Raw genomic sequence first — 6836 nt, forward strand, 5'->3', positions numbered from 1 at the left:
GGCAGTCAACTAAAGAAACGAAAATGTTGCTAATTCCAAGGAAAAGCTAAACAAATAGGTCTGAGGCCAAGATTCAAAGCAACAAGCACAAGATGGAGGGGAACTCAGCTGTGGGGATATCGAGCCAAAGTTTAAGTCAGGGCCCATTGTGACTCTTAGCAATTACGCCAGACAAGCTGGGTAAGAGAGAACCCGCAATATGGGATAGTGGCAAGGATGGTTGACATAAAAGAAAGGCCTAAAGACTTACAGATGGCAATGGTGGTTTCATCTGGAAAGAAACTAAACATCAGAAGCTTTAGCTGCCTGAAGGGAATACACTAATTGAGAAATAACAGCCATAAAAACTAATTCAATAATACTGTATAAAAGTAAAAACAATAAGCAAGTATGACTGGCTGTCCGGAATGAAGCGAAGTAAGATGAAATGTCCTTTGCCGGCAGTAATGCTAAGTAAAATAATAAAATAATAGCAGCAGTAATTCTCATGCTCAGGCAGCAGCACTTCTCACCTGCTAAGGAGAGAAACACTCATGCCCAGCCACGGCAGGCTTCCCGGTTCAGGAACAGCTTCCAACAGCTTCTAGTTTGGTTTTGTTTTCTTTTTAATAGCGGCGGCTTTCAAAGTTCAGAAAGGCAGTCCCACAAGCAAGAACTGAAACAAAGCGTGCCTCCCTTGCACACAGACGCTATTTTAAATCAAAAGAGAGAGACAGCTTTCTCTCCCCTTTCTTGCGTTCTCTTCCTCCTCCGCTCCCACCTATCTTTTTGTTCTTGGTCTGTTCTTGGCCTTTCCTCTCTGCAGTCCTTCTTCTTCAAAGCCAAAGCTCTGCAAGGCAGATTCTTGCCTGGTGCAAAGGTTCACACTTCTGTTAACCAGGCTGTGAGATTTTACAGCACCGAAGGGGTAACCTCCGTATTACGTTTCTTCTTAATTCCCCTTCACAATCTTTTTCTCCCTCTGAACTTTCCTCTGGATCTCCCTCTTTTCTGCTGCTGTGTTTCCCCCACCTTCCCATCGTGGTTGGGTTTTTTGGTGACTATTTTTAATTTTTCACCCTGGCATTAGTGTTTCAGTTGGCATCACCTGTCTCTGCTCTCCTCTCAGATGAGGAGGAATGCTGTAGAAAATAGCCTGTCCTCATCCTGGGGCCAGGAGTTACTGTCTCAAGATAAACAAATGAAACATTTTATAGAAGGTGAAGTAAAATGAAAATTATGGACTTGAAGGTCTGTTCCTGAGGGATGGAGACCACCCAGCACTTCCATTTATGTCACTGGGCATTGCTCAACACTGCTCCAAGATAAGGCTCTTATTAAATTAAACTAAAAATAGTAAAACACATCCTGAAATGGATAGATCTACTCATCTCCCTGAAATAGGTCTCCCTCCCATTCACAGTTATTAGAAAACTATAAATAGCCAAATGTGGAGCTATTCACTATTGGCAGGCGGTCTCCTTTCATTTTGGAGTCACTGCTTAGAGGATGTCCTCAAGCAGTCAGTAGTTTTTTTTCCCCCTTCCTTGAGCTAAAGTATAATATATTTGTTTTACACACATATTGTAATACAAGTAGTGGTATTAGGAAGATATTCTATGTATTAAATAGACACTTTTCTGTAAAATACAAAGTAGTCAAACTACTGGACTAGATAGAGGGGTAACTGGATAATATTCAATGGCCCTTGTTACACAGGAGATCTGATTTGGCTAATCGGAAAGTCTGTTCTGACATGAAAATCTGTGAATCTGAATGGACAGTTAGTATTTTACTTTTTCTGAACCAGTACGTAGGTTTACAGAACCATTTTTTAGTAACCTCATCTAATACTATAAATTACTGTAGCAAAATGTCCCCATGATACCTGATGAAATGAAATCCTTCCTCATCCGTTTTGGTCCATAACACCCATCTTATAAAAAGGCATAATCAGACGATGAAAGAAGAAGTTTAAGGCCAAATTCAGCTCTCAGTGATCCCAGAGTGACTCCACTAAAGTAAAGAAGCTACTCACAATTTACATTATAGCAAATGACAGGAGAACTTTGCTTGAGGGTTTGAACTGGGTTTGGACGAAATGTGCACCCCTGGCACTTGGACGTTGAATTATTTCCCCTTCTTGAAAGATTTTTGCATATAATCTTAAACTGCTTTCTGCCTTCTCTTATTAAGGGGACCCCCCCAAAAAAAAACTTTCCTTCTAAGTAGTTTTATGAATTGTTCAACTGGTAAAGATTACTTCCCATATAAACACAGTGGCTTATTTCATTGAATCATAGAAAATTAGGGTTGGAAGGGACCTCAGGAGATCATCTAGTCCAACCCCTAATTATTAGGGGTGTGTGAAGGCAGTATTTGATTTGATTCGATTCGGATTCAGCCCAATTTGGGGGACAGTGATTCAATTCACGGATTTGGATCACTGTCCCAATTTGATCTGACCAAATCTAAATCTGAAGATTCAATTCTCATTCGGAGAATCAGCTATTCGGCCATAGACGCAGCTTTATATGTTTTTTCCAACGCACCTCAAGGTATCAGGCGCAGCTTATAAATGCTGAGATGGTGAGGTGGATGGAGCTTCCCATGGGAGTGCGGGGGGGGGGGGGCCCCCGCAGATGCTCAGAAGTGGACCCGGAAGTGGATCGGAGGCTTCCGATTTGATTTGGAGAGATTAATGGGTCTCCTGATTGAACTCGGAGATTCATCCGCCGAACTGGGCTGAATCTCCTCCAACTCGAATCAATGACCGAAGCTTCACACAGCCTTACTATTTATTATATGGGAATAAATATAACTAATGTGCTAGTTATGGAATAAACACCTGTAAGCTTTCATTTGGAAATGAAACTGAAAGTCCATTCTGGTTTGTACCGTTGGATGTTTCAACTGCAGAAAATGCATTTTTTTTTTCCTGCAGCTATACTGTATGTTTAGCTTCAAATAAAAATGGCCTGCTTGTTGTTTCTTGGCCATTCGGCTAACACAAAGTGTAGTATCAGCTTAATATCTGATGCATCTTCAGTCTGGAAAATGCATTGTTCCGAGGGATTTGCTTCTGCTCCTAATAGGTCTATTCCATCTGTAACTTCTGTTTTCCTCTGAACTTATTTTACATTAAATTTTATTTGAATGGTATCCTCCAGCTAGAGCAGAAATCTGATTGTGTCTAGTTCTTCTCTAATGAATGCATTTCCACTAATTTGGGACTTTATGAACGCTAACTATAAAATGCTTAGGCAGACAGTCTTTTTGTTATAGTTATCAATAATATGATACTTAATTTTTTTGTGTTGATGGCATGATACTCAAGAGCTTTAGTCCTACTCTGTCTTCTGTTAGTGCTCCATATGGTAGCATTTAAGCGTATTTCTCAGGCAAAGGCTGTGGCTTACCAGCCTCGTCCCTTCAGGTGCTGGACTCCATCTGTGGTTTAATTCACTTCCATCGTTCTTATCAGTGATACTTGAAACAGCTGTTGCCTTTTCCTCAGTGGCATGCAGGTCAACAGATGACCTGGATAAGTGAGTGAGCAAGCCTTTCTGTGTAGCTAAACTATCTAACCACTGTTGTATTCCTAGAGCACCCATTGCCCTTGTACCCCATGGCCAATTCCTTAAGCCAGTATTTTCCATCCACATTGGGCTATGAATCATGCTTTCTCAGCACAGTAGTATGGTTGAGAAGCCCTATTTTATTTCATCCTTTATTTTTTGCACTGCTGAAGCTGAAATTCAAAGGATAATTGCCCAAGTTAATTGAATAGCTGGTGTTATACACACACACACACACACACACACACACACACACACACACGAGTTCTGTTATGGATATGTTTGTGGCTGCTTCCTATCTTTTGGTGTTCATGCATTAAAATGCACTTATATGAACAGGTAGTACCCAGCTTGGACTGGTCGGCTATCTTCAAACTCGAAATGAGTTGTAGGTAAAATCCCAAGGTTGAACGTTTGTTTTCATTTTAAGACAGAGTAAAAGAAAGATTGGAAAGAAGTATATTTTTTGTTCCCATTTCACAATTAATAAGCCTGCCAAATTTTAAACCCTGTACTCAGGCAGACTGAAGTGAAGTGGAAATTTTGACCAAATCAAAACTGACCTGATCCAATAACTACTTATCTTCAATGGTGAAAGAGGCCTAACTGTTGTGTTACATATGCTCCTAGCCAGTCTCATCACAAGAAAGCCTTGGTCATGATTTCCTAACATGTTATAATAGCAGATAGGATGTCAGAACAGGATGAGTTGAATTTACTGGGGGGACATATTTGAAATACTTGTTTAATAAAGCTATTGAAACACATAAACCTAAAAAAATCACTTTCTTTTTTGTAACTCTGGGCATGTGTAGATGAAACGGGGGCCCTAAATTGAAGCGGTGGGTTTTTAAAAACACCGGTTCAATTTAGGGCCCTTTAAGCCCCCGTGTCATGCACACACCTGAACTTACCAGCGGTGGGGAAGGGAGGGGAGGGCGAGCTGCTGGTGGGCGGAGTGGTCCCTGGGCTGGCATTTCCCTCCGCGGTGGCTACCACCCGGTTGCACCCACCCGCAGCCACCCAGCTTGAGTGGTCCCGGGGGGCACCATAGCCACAGAGGGACGCACCGGGCTCCCGCACAGCTCAGACAGGCAGGCTCCAGGGGGCAGGGGGTGGAGATCAGGCTTGCCTCTTTTATTTTTCTTTTCTTGGGCGGAGCCTGTCTTCCCGGGCTGCTGCCAGGCTGCCTGCATGGGCTTCCTGCAGAGCCCCTGAGCTGCACAAAACCCGGTGCTTTGCTCCACAGCTGTAGGGCAGCAAACTAAAACTCCTCAGGGGAGTTTTAGTTTGCTGCACCCCAAGTCATTTAAGGCACATGACGCTGCTGAATTTGCAAGAGTGGCTGGAATTAATGCGCAGTATGCCGCCAACCCGTGCAAACACCAACGCCATTAAAGTGGTGCAAAAGCATTTAACCTGCTTTAAAGTGCACACATGCCCCTCATTTCATCTACACACGGCCTATATTAACCTCTTTTTCTTTAAGGAGAGATAGCTAGAAGAGTACAAGATTTAGGTGATTAAAAAAAAAACAAAAACCCAACCACTTTGGTAATCATTAAAACGAAAGGCAGTTCAAATCAGTGCTCAACTCAGAAATTATTTGTAGTGTTGACAGATGCTTAATTTAGCTTCCACTAAACCAGCATAATTATTACAGAGCCAGCAAAAAAAATTCTTTTAGTAAGTGTCTACAGAGTATCTTAAACAAGGAGAAGCTTGAAAAGGAATTCAGTTGAGGGGATGATTGAAATTAGGCAAATACTGACTGGAAATAGCATGCATTTCTGTTATTTTTATTGACAGCAAACTGTTGGAAAAATTAAGAGATTTTGAGGGATTTTCCATTCCTTGAAATCTTTAAATTAAGTTGAAGTTTAAAAAAAAAAAAATTAAAAATGTTTGTACCTCCACAGAAAGCTTTGTAGAGGAATGACTAGATTAAATGATCTGATAGATGTTATGCAAGAAGTCAGACCACATTATCATAATCACCCTGCCTGAAAAATGGGCCCGCCACTAGTAAGTTCACTGATAGCTTAGAATGTCTTCAAAACAGCAAATAATATATATTTCATGTAGGATAAACTTCTTTCCACCCCCCCGCCCCAAGCAAACAGCATTGACTGCAGGACCATCTTCAAACAGACTAGAGTTTAGATGCTTGTAGATGTGCAATTTGATCCAGAAAATAAAAGCTGAAACACAAGATAACACCTGTTGTATGATGCATGGACCTGCCTTGGCATAACCTTAAAAAAAAAAATTTAAAAGTGATCCCACCCACAGAAGTGATAGGTTAAATGTTGTAATGGCAGATAGCTGAGGGAGCATTAAGAATGTAAAAGCAGATCTACAAAGCTGCCACTGCTGGTGGAATAGGATGGGGAAGCAAAATATATATTATAATTAAGATGCAACATTATGTCACGGACCAATTCCTTAAGATTTATAGCACATCCAAATATGGCACTTTCAGACAAAAGCTATCGTATCCTTCACTAGCTTAGGTATGCAGTTTAACAAGTAACTTAGAGTGGGAGATCCCAGTTATTTTTCTTTTAATGCTTTATCCTTATTGTGTTTCTACAGGTTTATCTTTAAATATATCTATATATACGTTTAAAAGTGTTTACCTCTTAGGGGTAAATAAATATATTAAAATAAGCTATGGGATGTATAGTACAGTATAACAATGATAAATGATGTTGTGTGTAATTTTTCTACTATTAACATAAAGTAATATAAACTGAAGGACACTAGTCTATTGAGAGAGTTAGTAGCTAATGTTCCATATCAGATGTGGACAATGTCAGGACTGAATACAGATTAGGCAGTGTCCTTTTCTCCCCGGGGGAATTAAACTTTGAGACACCACTCGCTGCCAATGGTTTTACTGCATTTTGTTGGTGCCTGTGGTGCCTTTCTTGGTCTATTAATTCAGAAGCTGTAAATGACAATGTGAGCAAAAAGCTTTTCCAGTGGGATGCATTTCATTTATGTATTCTTGTATCTAGAATACCTATTCAAACCATTTTGTCACAACAACTGTTTAAAAATTGTGTAGATTACCTGCACTTCTTTATTGGACCTTATCTGGGGGTTTTTTTCCTTATGCAGAAAAGGTGAAGTAATAATTTAAATGGATGGGAAATGTGAATCTAGGACCTTACTGTATTCTGGTACCTTCCCCCTTTTCCTTTCATGATGTTGTATTTAAAAAAATGAGGTGTTGTAGAAAGGAAATACATGATATATTCCAGGAACATGCACACG

The sequence above is a fragment of the Alligator sinensis genome, unplaced genomic scaffold, assembly GCF_000455745.1.
Source record: "Alligator sinensis unplaced genomic scaffold, ASM45574v1 scaffold119_1, whole genome shotgun sequence".
Classification (NCBI taxonomy): domain Eukaryota; kingdom Metazoa; phylum Chordata; order Crocodylia; family Alligatoridae; genus Alligator; species Alligator sinensis.